This window comes from Pogona vitticeps, chromosome 2 (assembly GCF_051106095.1).
Source record: "Pogona vitticeps strain Pit_001003342236 chromosome 2, PviZW2.1, whole genome shotgun sequence".
NCBI lineage: Eukaryota > Metazoa > Chordata > Lepidosauria > Squamata > Agamidae > Pogona > Pogona vitticeps.
In genome coordinates, this window is record NC_135784.1 from 45672531 (window position 1) to 45689850 (window position 17320).

Below are 17320 nucleotides of genomic sequence, written 5' to 3' on the forward strand. Positions count from 1 at the left end.
TTTTTGAACTGCAACTCCCAGAAACCCCAGCCAGCACAGCTGGTGGTGAAGGCTTCTGGGAGTTGCAGTCCAAAATTCCCAAGTAACCCAAGGTTAAGAACCAGTGCTCTAATCCACACACTGACTCGGGGTGCACTTAAACAGAGATATAAAATCACATTGGATTGCACCAGAAAGGGTCACTTCTCTCAGTGCAAGCTTTAAAGCAACACTTTTAAGTGACTTTTTCTCTCTACATATAATCATAGAAGTACTGAAGGCGGGAGAAGAACAGGCGAGCGAATGCTTGGGTGGGCAAAGGGTGGACAGAGGGGACTGGCAACTGATCTAGGATGCAGATCCAGGAAGCAATCCTGTATATTTTGGGAGGTACCTGCATGTGTCCTGAATGAGAAATAGCTTGTAGTTGTAGAGTTAGAGCAGGCAACATCCTGTCTGCAGGCTGCATTTGTACATCGGGGCCCCAGTAACAACCTAAAAAACAACCCACACCCATCCCAGCCGGGTTCGAGATAGCGATGAAGGCCAAATTGAGAGACCCATGGAAGACTCAACATTCCAAGCTAATGGGGGAAGAGATAAACAACACCTAGACTCTCATGGTAATAAGGAAAGCCTGCAAGGACGCATGTGCAATCCCTGGGCCTCCGGAACTTGCCAGACTCTGTTGTAGGAGAGGTGCAAAAAAAGGCCTGCCTTAGATAGGCTAAAATCCGAACCCCTGGCAACAGGGTATTGGATGACAAAAGAAGGGAACAAGACATTGACTCCTGTTGCTGGCTGGCTTCACATGCTCCCGTATGTGTATGTTTTGAAAATTTGCTCATGTTGGTTTCAGTTGCTTCCCTGAAGCTCACTCTACCCTGTGCTACACTGTTTGCCTCTGTGTACTAGAATTAATTTTAAAAAAATCAACAAACCTGATTAAATGTGCCTTTTTTGAAAATGCACATTTCCACTTTAAATATATTTTGATTTTGTATTATATTTCTCACATATTTTCTTAATGGGTCTAGCCTATCCATCTGAACACATGGAGAGGGGAAAAATTGTCAAGTGAAATCCTCTGAGATGGTTTTAAGACACACACACACACACACACACACACACACACACACACACACACACACACACACACACACACACACACACACACACACACACACACACACACACACACACACACCCCTGCAGGACATTTGGGGTGGGGGGACAGTTGAAGTCTTTCTATGACTTTTTTTTAGTGAAGGCACTTGCCAAGAAGACAAGGTGAGGCCTTTCACTTTTATCCAGAAACCTGGGCAAAACCAGAAAAATCCAGATACAGAATTAGCCATTCAGTTTTAACATGGAATCTGACCCCAATTTAAAACAAGCAGCCAACATGCCACCAAATTAAACTCACCAGGTAGTCAAAGATGGCTGGTAATAACCAACACTCCTTTTTTAACACTCCTGTAGTTTAATCAAAGTGCAGAGGCAATTGCGGGGTAAACTCCTTAATCTCCAGTCTCTTTCGATGAAACTGTCTGTTTGTCTTCATTTCCACTTCTATTTTTCATTGAAACAAAAATAATACCTAGTCACTCACTCCCAGTCTCTTCAGGAAGAATCTGCAGTAGATGTAGCAAGATAAATATTCTTTCTCCAGCCAGGCAGGTAACCACACGTCCTGTGATTCTGAAATGATTCAACTCATTTAGCTTTCCAACATCTTACAGCAGGAACAAGCCATTCTGTTGAAAACCTTTCCTGCTCAGTAAATAAATGTGAGGCATGTGGTCTCTTCAGCAACACATCCTCTCTGTTGCGGCCCTTGAAACCTGACTAAAACATCCAGTATTATTTGACCGATTTCCTAACCTTTGCAGATGCCACATCAGTCAGACAGACAGACAGACAGACACAAACTAGAAAATGTACCATTACCTGGACTATACTATAATATACATTCAGCAAGTATTTATGGAGGCTGTAATTTTATTAGTCGTTACGTTGTGTCCAACTCTTCGTGACCCCATGGACCAGAGCATGCCAGGCCCTCCTATCTTCCACTGTCTGGATGTGGAGATAAGCCCAAGGTAATTGTTCTTTATTTTAAATTTGTCTTAGGCTCCCAATGACTATGTTGCATGCTCTCACACAAATATACACTGTATAGCATTAATATATGGAACATAGGCAGCCATTTGGACAATGGTCATCAGTTTACACACCCCATTTCGATAAACAGGTTGGTCTCTTATAGAACAGGTTATCCTGAAATTAACCAGTGGAGGGGAGGTGGCAAAACCAAGGAGATCACACTCCATACATGTTTCTAAAAGCCTGCAACAGCGGTCTTTGAAGCAGGACACTCTACATCATGTTGGAGTCAGTTGGTATGACAAATATAGATTCACTCTATCTTGTCAGTGTTGTCTTATTCTGTGCAGATAACAAAACTCTCATGCTATCAGTATTTTTTCATTAACCTTCTTGCTAGTGTCAGCTGAGTTGTTCTTTTAGGGTTGTTATTTTTTCCCCTTTGAGAGATGATCTCTCTCTCTCTCTCTCTCTCTCTCTCTCTCTCTCTCTCTCTCTCTCTCTCTCCCCTACTCACAACCTCTTTTCCTCCATCAGGAACAGGCACAGATCTGAAGGTACTTTGTTTATTAAAGATAGATGTGTCAGAACATGGGAGGGGAATGAGAAAACTGCTATGGTCCAAAACCGTACTGGGAGCATCTCTCTCTCTCTCTCTCTCTCTCTCTCTCTGTGCCTTCTGGCTGTGCAAGTCAGAAGTTCTACCTTCATCAAAGTGGTGATGTCATTTCATTTAACTCCTGCTACAAGCGGCAGCATGATTACAAAAAGCCCAGGACACAGGCAATGTGATTTCATGGTGATGAGGCTGCTGATTGGGTTCTGTGAAATGCAGATTAATTAATCTACACAATTGACCTGTCAGGGTAATGAGTCACTACTGTGTACTGGCAGCTGGCGCAGGTTAGGATTAGATTTGGGAAACCTGGATTCAGATACCTGTTCGGTTTGGGCAGTGGGGGAGAATCACTAGTCCTCCTTGGATGCCTTACCAGATTGATTCATGAATTAAACTAGCAGTATCATAAGAAACTGCTTGAAAATGTAAGCCACTGAGTACAATTTCCAATGAGAAGCTATTTAAGCAGCCGCTCTCAGTGGAAGCTGAAACCTGTTCGGCACCCAACAGTCAGAGACCAACTCTACAGTGACAACCCAAATTTTCCTGCTTGCCGTCTTAAATTAAGATGCCGTCTTAAAATTTACTAACAGCAGGTATTTGGGATCCAAATACTGCTCAACCATCCCTTCCCCTCTGCTCACCATTTTGTTCAACATTCAGTCTGAAGAAGAGTTCTGCAGAACTTGAAATTTTACTCATTATTTTTTCAGAATGTCCAAAACATTCTACTGCAGTTACAGTTTTGTGACAATTTGTTAGCTTCAATGTCACTGTCCAACCATCTTGTGATCTGTTGTCCCCTTCTCCTCTTGCCTTCACGCTTTCTTAACATCAGGGTCTTTTCCAGGGAGTCTTCCCTTCTCATGAGAAGGCCAAAGTATTGGAGCCTCAGCTTCAGGATCTGTCCTTCCAGGGAGCACTCAGGGTTGATTTCCTTCAGAATGGATAGGTTTGATCTCCTTGCAGTCCAGGGGACTCTCAAGAGTGAATGCTAGGTAATAATTTTTGTGACTTCACACCAGCACACAGACGTCCATTTTTGGAAGAAGACACCACTCCTAAGCTTCGAAAAGACAAATATTTTATGGTTAAGGCCATACTGTTTAAGAAATTATGCTTCCTTTGCCAGAATGAGCTAACTAGACACTTCAACCTTTCCCCTCGTCCCTGTCCTCCTATTCTAATGCAGAGTATAAACAGTTTTAACATGGGCCAGTTCATTTGTATGTTCTTTATAACACCTGGCTTTAAAAAAAAATCACTATATAAATATTCCGTTGTAATGTTTGAAGTAAAGGATCTTGTGCATGAACCTTGTTACATAAATCATGAGTACCGCATAATTTATTTTTCACCAGTTACATTGATATAATTATGCTGTCCTTCCTAAGACCTTAGGATGGCATGCATCGTATTGTTCTCCCTTTTATACACACTGAAATCCTGCAAGATAGCATGGGGTGAGAGAAATGTAAAGAGAGACTGGTCAAAGGTCACATAGAAAATTCTGAGGAGTGGTTTGAAGCCAGGGGTTTGTTTCTCTTGCTCCGGGACAACCATTCTAATCACTACTTCATTGGGGCTGTCGCTCACACAGTAAGACACATGCATCATGCTCAAGTCAGTCTCTCTTTCTCTCCCTCTTTCCTTCTTTCTTGCTTCAAGTAGGCAAGATTTGTAAGATATTGCTTTGTTTTGATGGTGTACCCAGAAATGATAATATGTTTTCTATAGCTATAAAGTATTTGCCCTATGGCAGGACTGTGACCTGACCAAACGTTTGGCAGCCCTGCTTATTTGTGTAACTCAACCTTATTTACAGAAAGAGAGTGAACCTGACTGACACCCATATTCCATCGAGATGGGGGTCAAGAGTTTAACTCACTAAACCTTGCTCCCTTACGGTTCTATCCACCAACTTCCCCAGTTTGTTCAGAAAGGTTTTTAAAAACACACCCCGCAACATGAAAGTAGCGTTAAAGCCTTCTTTTGCCATATTTTGTTCCCTTTTTGCTTCAGGGGGTCTCTTTTGCTGTCAAATTTAGTAAATGTTTGCTCAAACAAAAGATGGAGATACCTGATAAGTGGCGGCACCTGGCTTAAAGATGCATTACATGGGCCAGAAAGGGTAAACACAGCAGCCGATGAGAGTTCATTCTGTGCCAAGGTCAGAACAACATCTGTTTTGCAGAGGTGATTTCCTGTTTTAGAAGTCCCTCTGGCAACTTCCTGCTTCAGGTGAGGCCCTATTGTCTGATCCAGCTCAGCTCAGATTATCCTAGTTTTGACAAAGTGGCCCATTTTACCACAGATTTGGAGTGGACTTTAAGGTGGTGCAAAGTGGACAATTCCGGGATCAAGATGAAATGCCCTTGAAATGAATTTGGTTGCAATATTACCTGTTGACTCTACTAAAAGCAGTAAGCTAGGCAGACAAAGAATGTCTTTTTTCCTTTCAAAGTTTTGCAGGTTGTTTTGTGTACTGATTACAAAAATGAACTTTCTAAGAAAACTTCTATGAATTAGCCTTGAAGTATGTTTCTTTTTCAGTTTTCTATTTGACGTTTGTTTCATTTTTTCTAGACAAGAAACAGGAAAGCAGGGTTTATTGGAGGGAGCATTACAAAGCACTAAGAAGATAAATAAATATGTGATTCATCTTAACAAATGGAAAAGCTTTTTAAAAATTCCCCGGAGCGTGAGCTGTTGCAATACAGTAGATTGATCTCACCACCACCCCCTTCTTGGAGAAGTTTGGTCCATTTTCTTAAAGCATCTTTGTGTGCTTCGGGTGAAATGTGCAGTATTAGAAAACTGATAGTTTTTGCATTGTTGGAGGAATCATTAAAATTAGTAGCACTGCATGATGATGAATGGATGGATGGCAAGGTATGTAATTGCAAAAGCCACAATGGTGGGGAGACTACTTGGTGTTTCAGTTTTGCACTGAAGCTGAGATTTCTGGAGGAGTTTGGAGAAGAGCTGAAGTCGTATCTCACCGTGCCAGCCTTGGCTACAATCTTGCCAGCAGCAAAAATCCTACACAGCCGCACCAATCACTCAAAGTACTGTACAATAAATCCTCTAAGTCAGTGGTTTCCAAACTTCAGTCCGTAGATGTTCTAAGACTACAGCTTCTAGAAATCCTAGCCTGAGTAGCTAGTGGTGAAGGCTTCTGGGAGTTTTAGTCCAAGAACATATGGGGACCCAAGGTTGGGAACCACTGCCCTAAGTGCTAGGAGCATGTCTCCATAGCACTTTAGAGAATAATGATGCAGAGTGAGTGTCAAAGTGCTTCCTTGCCCAAGATGCTAATTGTCCCAATATAAGAGCATATACTGTATAGCAACTGCAATGTCACTGCAGTACATTCGCAGCGGGCAAAATCCTCTTGGCACAGCTCCACTGGTGTAAAATCTGGTCCTCTGAAGATGCCGGCCACAGAGACTGGTGAAACATTAGGAAGAACAACCTTCAGAACACGTCCAAAGAGCCCGAAAAACCCACAACAACACTAGACTGGAGCATTGGAAATCATTTATTTAAACTAATGAAAAGCTTCCTATTCCGTTCTGACATTCCCTAGGGCCTTTTTATCCTGAGGAAACCTTTGGGAGCCTTGGGACGAGGGGAGTAATAGTAAAAAAATCACCACCTTCAGGATGCTGGCAGTGATTCAGCAGTGATTTTCAACTATTGAAAGCTCCCTCACTCAATCCCAAGGCTCCCAAAGGCATCCCTAGGGTGAAAGGGAGCCCTAGAGAACCTAAAAACAAGAGAGTAGGAAGCTTTAAATTAATTTAAATTAATTATTTCCAGTCCCCCAATCCAGTTCATACTCATAAAGCTGCACCAACAGGATTTTGCTTAAAGACATTAAGAGATAAGTAAGCCACTAAAATTTTGGTGCTTGCCGGTGTGTTTGTTGTTACTTGCAGATACGCTGCTGCAATGTGGTGGGGAAATATGTTATATTTCCTTCCCCTAGGGTTGGATTGGGGACTATCCATGTTTCTTAAAATTATTCCCCCTGCCCTTTCTTATTTGAACTTTAACTTCATCCTTTCTTAATCATCAGTTTGCCTTCTTTTCCATCATTGTCTTGACCATGCATGGTTGGGGAGTGAAGGGGAAGTAAAGACCATTGTCAGAGAGCAAGGAGTTAAGTCACAGAGTGAATGGTGAAGCAGGAAACATTCCAAAAGAGTGCCCTCTGGCCCAGTAGCTCCCAGCCTTGGGTCCCCATCCCCAGAAATCCTAGCCAGCACAGCTAGTGGTGAAGGATTCTGGGAGTTTTAGTCCAAGAACATCTGGGGACTCAACATCTGGCCCTTTCTGCTGCTTGTAGTCACCTTTATGCATGTCGTACTTCACAGATTCCCCCCCTCCCCATTTATTAAATGTAAATGGCACATAGCAGCACTTCACATAAAATGGACGCTTTTTCTCTTAGATAAATGTTCTGTTATGTAAATTTTCATGTGTATACCTTGGTAGGCAGTATTGAACTTTTATTGTACTTGGCAGATTTTACCACCAGCATTCAAGAAACAATTGAATAAAAGGAAATTGGCTTTTAATTTCAACTGTTTGTGTTAAAAATATTCCTCTCGTTTGAAGACAACCTACCACCTCTTTATTCTGAGCAACCTCTTTTTCCTATATTTTTCTCATCACTCTATTTTGCCTTTTTAAAGCTTCCTTTCAAGTTTAATACTAGAAAGCCTCTCAGCCTTTTACTTCTGTCACCCTTCCTAGACTTGGAAGCACTACCCTTAGCTTCAATAAAAACCATCCAGTTGCATTTCTCCTTGTTATTAAGGAATTTTGTATCTCCATTTCTATGTGTTCATTGTGAACTTCTATGTGCCTTTTGAACATTTAAGCTGGATGAAAAGAAAGAAGATGTCATCAACTGGAAACAGTAGACTCAATTACCCTACAAGTCGTTACAGAGGGTCTTCAGTTTCTCTTTTCTTTAAAGATGAAGAATCATTAATATATTCTTCATTTCCGTCTTTCCCTACTCCCACCAATTTTTTTTTAAAAAATGATTTCTGTGTTTTCAATCACATTCCTAAATACCAAAAAAAATCTGTGTAACTAACTACAAAGATAGCATAAGTGTAGAATAGCTCAAAAACAGATTATTAGGCATGTACTTTAAATTCAGAAATTATTTAAAAAACAAAGTGAAGCTGGAAATCTATCTGTCTCTGAAGCAATCGAAAGCAACGTAAAGAAAGCCAAAGTAGCATTTGAATCAAATTGAGGCTATTCAAGGTGCCAAATATTTTAAAACACTCAATGGGCAAATGAAAGCAGTAATATAACAGAAGAATTGGGAAGCACAAAACAGAAAGAGACCGACAGTTTAGATGTCAGTGGGGGAAAAACTTTGCTGGAGCCCACAGTCTTAGATCCCCTGGGGAGGGGATTCCCCTATCCCTATAATAAAAGGCCATTTTGTGAGGGAGGATATTAGAGAATAGTGAGAGGCTGCTATTTGCTTTGCTTTAATTTTCAAAAGGGAGGGGAGGTTGCACTGGAGGATTTTTTTCCCCTTTGCTTTTAGGCAACTGCAGATCTCAGTCCAATAAACTACATACCTGTGCTGTGAAATTTGCAGCACTGTGTGGGATTTGAATGGCAGTAGCATTAGGAATAACCTACACTATCTAAATGGTGTTGGTTTTGGCAGGAGCAGGAAGGAATGAAATTAGTGGGAGCTTTGTCTGTACATTGGAAGTCAAGCAGTAGTTTAAGGCACTGAATTTCATCTCCCCTTTCCAAGTTAGAACCCTTTCTTTACCCCATTTCACATGTTTTTAAATACAGTGGTGCCCCGTATAGCGAGGTTAATCGTTCCGGATTAACCTTCGCTATACGAAAACATCGCTGTGCGGGGCAGGAAAACCTATTGGAACGCATTAAACTTAGTTTAATGCGTTCCAATAAGTGTCTAAACTTACCCCCTCCAGCGATGTTTTCGCTCCGGCGGCCATTTTGGAGCCGCCGATCAGCTGTTCGGCGGCTCCAAAATGGCCGCCGGAGCCCCAATCGTCGCAAAGCGAGTGCGGCGATTGGGGCTGATCCGTATAGCGATCCGCAAAAGGGGATCGCTATACGGATTTTTCGTTAAACGGTGCACTCGTTAAGCGAGGCACCACTGTACTCAGATACAAATCAAATCATATGGGCCACAACCAGCTCAAAGAAAACTTATTGTGATTTGTAAGACAAGGAATCCAACCCAAATGTATATTTGTACACTCTTACACATTATGATAGTAGCAGCTTCGGGTCTGGGAGTCAAGACACCTTGTAATAAGATTAGAACTAGTACCAATAAAGACAGATACAAGAAGGTGTAAAGTAGACAGAAATAAATTATAATAAACACAATTTTTAAAAAGCTGAAATCCTCTTGGCATACTTTCTGCTGAATGAGGCTGAGAACATCAACAGCAGTGGCAACTTTTAAGGAATTAAACACTTTCAACTTCTCTTCCAAAGATCCCAAGGCTGCCATGTAACCCCTTTCATCACCTAGAAGCTATGGGACATGAGGGAGAAATCTTTAATTATTGAAACTTGCTGAAACTTCTAAGATAACTTTACTGGTAGCTATGATTTTTCTTCTCCTATCTCGTAAATCCCAGCTCTTCCTAGGAAAATTAAAAAGGAACACAAGTCAGAAAAATTTAATTTCCTAAAAGTCACAGCTGCCGCCAGTGTTTAACAGCCTTATGCAACCTAAGTTATACCAACAGGATTTCAGCCACTATAATAATAAAAAGTAAGGACTTTTAACTGATTGGAAATATGTCCATCTTTTAAAAAATGTGTCCATAAAGTAACTAGAATCCTATTGGTGTTTGTGTAAGGTTTGCATAACTTGCTGTGGCTAATTGTTGAGGTGCAGGGTGATTCTCGGATGCATGACTGATCACACACCAAATTGTGCAAACAAGAATTTACAGCACTAAAGTGAGATTTAGTATGATAAAATCTGGATTCAATTTTATAATTACCACAAGAGTCCTTTAATTGCCTTAGATCCTGACATCTCCCAATGAAACTGATTGGCTGCCAAGATACAGAATAGAAATATAAATCAAAATTTGATTAGACACAGTCATTTGAGCCATTATATAATTTATTACATATATGCACTCCAAGTAATCTGCTACAGTTAATGTGAGGGGAAGTAACTATTGTACTCATTGGTTTCTTCAGTTACCGTATTTTTCGCTCCATAAGACGCACCTTTCCATAAGACGCACCAATTTTTTAGGAGAAGAAAACAGGAAAATATAATCTCTTTTCTTCGCTCCATAAGACGCACAGACTTTCCACCCCCCTGTTTTGCGGGGGGGAAAGTGCGTCTTATGGTGCGAAAAATACGGTACTTAAAAGGCTTTAGAGCAAGGATCCCATTATGAGGTGCACCTGCATGAGCGAGTGCAACTCTGCCCCCCTCTGTGCAGCATCCCTCCTTCTCCACACCCCGACAGCAATTGTTTCCAGGCCCCTTTGGTTCCAGTTATGACAGAACCCGGGGTGTGTGTGTGTGCAGAGTCGTACAGGGGGAGGAGTCATGCACACAAGTGGAGGAGCCCCACCCAGCAGGGCTGAAAATTAGAGGAAAGTTACTTTAGAGGTGTAAGAGAATGCCATTAAACTAGGGAAATTCCACTAAAATTCACGTAAAATGTTCTCTAAGATGAAAATAAAAGTAATTAGAGTTATACCAAAAATAAACAAATAAAATTACACTGATTTCTGTGCATTATCAAACTTCCTTTTGAAATGTAATTTTGTTTTGTTTTTCTAACAGGAACGGAAAGGAAAGATGGTTGCCATTGAATGCATTACTTGTAAGTCCAAGCTTTGTGGGAAACTTGATAGTAGATGTCAGGGATAAGCACTCTCATCTGGCCAGGATCTTCTTATGTGCTAAACAGCTAGTGTTACATACCCACACACCCACACACCCCACACACACTTCCCCCTCCCGTGCTTATTTTTGAGTTTTACACAAGCACCGCTCGCTCTATTGAGGCATGTTAAAATCAGTGACCAGATGCTGTAGATTTACAAATGCACTATACATAACCAGCTGTGCCATATAAATCTCAAGCTGTTTTGTTGTGTTTTTTTTAATCATCATGCTGTGGTTTGTTTGTGGTGTCTCATTTTTCCATCAGCTAGACATTCCTGTCCAGCACTGCCTGTTTGTTGGGACTGCATATAAATTCCAGTTTATTTATGTACATGTCCTAACCCAGAACATAAGCTGCTGCAGCCAAGTTATTGTGCATTGTCTGGAAACACACATCCCTGCAAAATTTTCCTGAAAAAGGTTCTCCTTTCATGAGACCCCCAGTTCTGCTTGTAGACTTTTCACAGAAACAGAAGAGCTGCTTAGAAGAGATGGCCTCAGCTCTGAGGCTGAGAGGCTGCTCTGAACACCGAAAGACCCAGATTCAACCCCTGGCATCTCATACTAAGGAACCTGAAGGCCAACACAAACATTATTTTAATAGTGTGGTTAGTAATCATGTCTAGGGCTTTTCCTTTTAATTAAATACCAGGTGGCATTAGGACCACACTGTGTGAGAAGGTGAGGTTAAACCCTTCCCTCTCCAGCCATAATTTCTCTAAAAACTGATTTTTACACACACACACACACACACACACACACACACACACACACACTGATATTTCAAGTTTGAGGGGGATAGAAGCTCCCATTGGCATTACCTATGGGGGGGTGGAGGGGGGATTTTCCTGAGGATAACCTCTTAAAACTTCAGACCTACTGTAGTTACTAACCACTTTTTTACAATAATACTTGCTTTGCCTGAGATGCCACACAGACACAGCTAGTAAATACTATGACCAACATGATAGTGGTGAGGTTCTTATTTTTCACCAGTTACAAAATAAAGGTTTAAGCCACCTTTCTTTCTTTCTTTCTTTCTTTCTTTCTTTCTTTCTTTCTTTCTTTCTTTGATTGATTGATTGATTGATTGATTGATTGATTGATTGATTGATTGATTGATTGATTGATTGATTGATTGATTTGTATCCCGCCTATCTGGTCTATGCGACCACTCTGAGCGGCTATGTATTGGGTGAAAGTCAAGACATTAAATGAATAAACTATTATGATTATTATTACTAACAGTATGTACATTTTTATCCCACCCTCAGGGTGGGATAAAACAAACTCAAATGCTAGACAGGAAAATAGCCACAACAACCAAACTCATTTGGAACTGAAAAGATACCACTGCACAACTTTCTTAATGACAGCAAGAGTAGGAACTGAGCAAACCTGTGGCAGGTGTGTTGTCCCCAGCTTTGGAGTGCCATATGAGAAAGCCCACTCCTGTGTGCCTTTTAGGCAGGGCCCTCCAAGCGATGTTGGAAAAGAATGGAAGGCTTTTTGCCCTTAGACCATAGATGCACACGAGTTCCAATTGGTCGTTGTTTGGTGCATTTTTTAGGCTCATATCAGAACAAAATTGAACATCAGTCCTTGCTGCCTGTTCTCTATATCAAAATATTGAAGGAAGTGAGCAGAGAATAGTGTAGGCCAGTGGTCCTCAACCTTGGGCCTCCAGATGTTCTTGGACTTCAACTCCCAGAAATCCTGGCCAGCAGAGGTGGTGGTGAAGGCTTCTGGGAGCTGTAGTCTAAGAACATCTGGAGGGCCAAGGTTTGGGACCACTGGTGTAGGCAATAAGGAGCTTTACTTTTCTTCTGCCACAGCCCCCCTGCATTCCTACCCAAAGATCTCTAGATACGTGAAGTGGACGATCAATGGGAATAGTCAGGATAGGTGGATGGCAGAGAACCTGAGACTCTTAAGAAGTTGTCCCGTCATCCTGGATCATTAACCAAGCTGACCCAGGCTGATGGGACTTGTAGTGCAACAACATGTGGTGGACCATAGGAAGAGTAACAGGATAAAAAAGACTGGCAACAGAGATTCTCAGATCACTTTTCACTGCCATTAATGTAGTTCTGTTTAGACATGGGATATTCATATCTCTGGGGATACAAATATGATCCGCAGCACCATATTCCCTTGCCCGGAATTGGCTGGCCCACTCACGGGGCTCAACATGGCACTGAGGTCCTTCGTTGCTGTCACTGCACCAATCACGGCAAAAAAAACCAGACAGCTTTCCCTGCCTCCCAGCACAGCCAGCCACTGATCAGCTGAGCAGGGAGACTCCTCATTCCGCTTCCTTGCTCAAGTGGTCAGCTGTGTGAGGAGGCAGGGAACACCACCTTTAAAACTAACAAGTACATTTCAGTGAGAGCTTTAGGGAATTTACAATCCACTTGTCAGACAAAAGAAGAAGTGGGCAAGAAAGTAGATTGCACTCCACAGACGTTCTCACTGAAATATGTTTTTCAATCTTCAAGGTACCATGACACTTCTCGTTGGTGTTATTTACCTCTAGGCAAAGCATTCCAGAACCTAACTCGTTTAGCACTTCCAGGATAGAAGATTCAGAGAATCCATGAAGGGGTAAGAAAGATTATCATCTGCATTTCATTTTTACTTCCCCCCCTCCCCATTTAAAATGGTTAGCAAATACTCTATATGTTCTTGCATCTAGTCTCTCTGTCACCTTTCAGTTAATGGTGAAATCAATGAAGCAATGAAAAAAGGCTCTTCTTGGCAGTGGTCTCCTTTGCAACAAGCAGGAGGGGGGAGGCTGAAAGGCAGGCAAGCACCTGATGGGACGGGCCCATTTAAGCAGACTTTAGATTTCTTTACTAGCCCCTGTTCATGAGTCAGTGCCCTGGCATCTGCTCCCAAACTGTTCCCAGCCTGTTCAAAAAGTACTGACCTGCATATACATTGGCCTTAATGACCAAATGTTTTAGAAATTCATTGCAGAGGAACAGCTGAAAGCAGTTGATTGGTTTGAACTTTATTGCGTGCACCTTGATTCCCAGATCCATAGTAAAAGGGAAGGTCAGCTGGTAAACATTTGAGGATTTAGATTTTTTTTTTAAAAAAAAAAAAAAAGAGGGATGAGTTTTCTTCCTGCTGTTTCCACAATGTGAGATGTGATCTGAACAGAAGAGACATTTTCTCTTTTCTTGGGTTCTCTGTTTCATTCAGTATGAAGAGCGCCAGCCAAATCCAAGGGGTATAACTATTTTTTCCCCACAAAGAGTAAATTCACAGTTGTCCATGTTTCTGTTTTAACACAATGGCACACATCCGAAGAAAATAAGATAATAATGCTAGGAAATGTTGAAGACAGTAGGAAAATCGGAGCACTGAATATGAGATGGATTGACTAAATAAGGATAGCCATGGCCTTGAGACTGCAGGAGCTGAGCAAGACTGTTAATGACAGGACATTTTTGGGGACATTCATTCATGGGATTGCCAAGGGTCAGAGGTGACTTCCCAGCATATAACAACAACAACACATCCAAAATGAGGGTAATGGCTGTAGAAAAGGCAGGCACCATTTCATCCACAGCATTCATTACTTATTATTACTAACAGTACCACTTATCACTATTACGGCAGCGTTCTTATATGAGCACCAAATTTCTGTATCACATATAGCCTGTTACTAGAGCTGGAAACACATCATATTCAAGAGGCATTGACAGAAGCAGCCTTCCATGTCTCAGAAATCAGACTGAGACCAAATAAAGGAAAGGCACAAGACTGATCTCAGAACAAATCAAGCTAGCGTACAAATTACTGGAGATGAGGAAAATTCCTGCAGTGCCAGCCACACACATTCAGCACTTAAGGAACCCTATTTTCTTGTGACAAGTTGTCTGTAACATATAATTCATACCTCACTATTGGGAAGCTAGTTAAAAGTAGCCTGTGTTGAGCCTGCACTTATTCCATGCTTGATATAGGCAGGTTGAGAATGGACAGAAACATAGCCAGTCTCCATATAATGGCTTGGATCCTGTCACTTCTTTGCGTACATAAGCAGAAGTGGTTTCTACTAATGGTCCTCTCCATTCATGGCTCCACACTACATCCCATGTACCCCAAAGTCCCTCCAAGTCCAGGTATGGGACACGCAAGAAGGTGTAAAGGAAAAGAGGAGAAGCCAATGCCTCCTTCCATGATCAGTGGTTCTACTCCACTCCTGAGAAGAAATTTAAGATCTAATTCTATAAGTTCCACAATATCTTCTCTTTGCATGTAACCCTGCTCTCCATAGTGCCTGTCAGTACATGCTGATTGCTGGGATTAGTTGGCTTGGTAGATTTGGGGTTAAGATTAAGAGGAGACATGCTAGCAGTCTTCAAAGATCTGAAAGCCAGTCATGCAGAAGATGTAACACACTTGGTCTCCATTGCTCTGGATGGCAGGACAAGAATTAAGGGGTAGAAATTTCAAAGAAGGAGATTTGGGCTAAATATTATGAGACACTTATAGTGACAGCTGTCTGAGGATGGAATAGTCTGCATCTGGAGATATTTGCTTCTTCACTTGGAGGTACTTAAACAGAGACTATATGGTTGCTTCTTGCATTCTAGATCACATGTTGAGTAGAGGGCAGGTATAAATGACCTTTGCTGCCCTTTCCTATACTCTGACATTTATGATCCTCCTTTTGGGAACACCATTCTGCAGTGTTCATTCATTAGTTTTATTTCTTCTTGGAGCATAGAGAATCCATGGTTAAGATTAAACCAAATAATGGCTGAAATCCTACTGTTTAGCATATTAAGCCACAGTAGAGGAAGGCTATTGAATCAGGGAGGATTTGGTGAGTCAACTCCTTAATCGGTTCCATTGATTCAAATGGTACTACTCTAGTTGTGACTTCTGCTAAAGTAAGTTGCTATATTAGAGTAGGCTCATTTGAATGAAAGTAATTTATTGAGGATTTAACTCCACTGATTCAATGGGTTTACTCTAGTTCACCTCCTTACACTAAGCCACAGGATTTCAGCCATTATGCTTATCACAGTTTTTGCAGAAGTGCTCACCCAAGTGGTGAAACGTATTTTTGTCACAGCATGTGATTTTATTCCTCTTATAGATCTTGCACTTGGGCTGCTTTGTTTTGTAACAGATCATTAGAAAGCAAAGATGAGCTGATTTTGCAAGACTGATTGCTAAGACACATACCTCTCAGGAAATCCCATTGGAAGAAGGAAAACAGATTCATGATTGGAAGTTAAAAAAATTCTCTTTAGCATGATATTGGGGATGATTTCAACATCAGAATTCATTCCCCTTAAAGTGCCAGAATATCAATAACTCAGAACATCAGTGAGTTGTGGCACATATTTGGCACAAAGACAAACTTTGCCAGGCCCTCTTCTGCTGAAATCAGTGCCAAACCCTGGGTCATATTTCTTGCAAATCCAAAATCCGGGAGTTCCGCGCGCGCCCCCCTTGCCGATTTTCCACAAAAACGCATAAAGTTCACTGTAGCTTAAGCTACCCAAGCATGGCAGTTCTAATAATGTTTTAATAGTGTCTACTGTGCTACAGTTTGCCGAAATCTGATATGCAACACTAGCTAATGTGAGCAACAGCATCGCCCTTTTTAATAAAACCATTTACTTTAATGAGGAACTCAGTTGTACTTTACTGATAAAGACTAATGGCATTATAGTGTCTGTGTTTATAATTTAAATTGTAACCAAGTTACTGGTGATCTTTTTCCTCCTTTTCCTTCGTAATGCAATAATACAACTACGTTCCCCTCTGAGAGTCTGGGAGATCAACTAATTGGATGAAACTGATGGTTGCTGGTTACTTCTGGGCTGCTGCAATGTATTGTATGTTTCTGTGATGAAAGAAAAAAAATAGATCCTGTTTTTATTTACACTGTCTTCTGAGGTAACATTTTGAAGTGGATCTTTAACATCCCTGCACAGTTTCAGGTCTCAAATATCCTGGATCTGCTTAACAAGATTTACATTGCTGAGAGGGGGAGAGGGCAAGAGAAAATGCAGATGTTGACTTGACTTAGTTTTTAATGAAATCAAGCCCAAAAAGATTTTTCATAAACAAAGAACAGTGTTTGGGAAACAGAGGAGCTCATTTCCTTTGATAGGTTGGACGGAATTTAACCAATCTGTGTTTATAATTACTGCCTCGTTTATTTAGCGTGAAAGAATCTACTTGTTACCCATTTATAAATAAACAGGCTGAAATTGGTTTCTTATCCAGCAGCCGTCCCACTGCAAGTCATGTTCTTCCTTCTTTTCTACTCAGGCTTCACTGTACATGTAATGCTTTAATTGTATTTTTTTCCCCTGTAATTACATCATATCCCAATACTTTAGTAAAATAATTATTATTTTCAAAAGCCCATGGACTATTTTGCAAAGGTTGCACCTTCTCATTATCTTTTCTATTCAAACACTTTGGCACGTTTTTTAAAGAAACAAACCACTGTTCTTTGTTAAAAATAGGTTTGGGTCAGGGAGAGGGTGGGGAATCTGCTGTCCACATGCTGGCACCTGGGAAGGCACCAAAGATATCATTTTATTTGGCACCACCATTGATGGGCAAAGTTGCTGCCGCTAGTTAAGCATAAACCCAAATCAAATTAACAGAACTTGCAGGCTTTAAGTTGA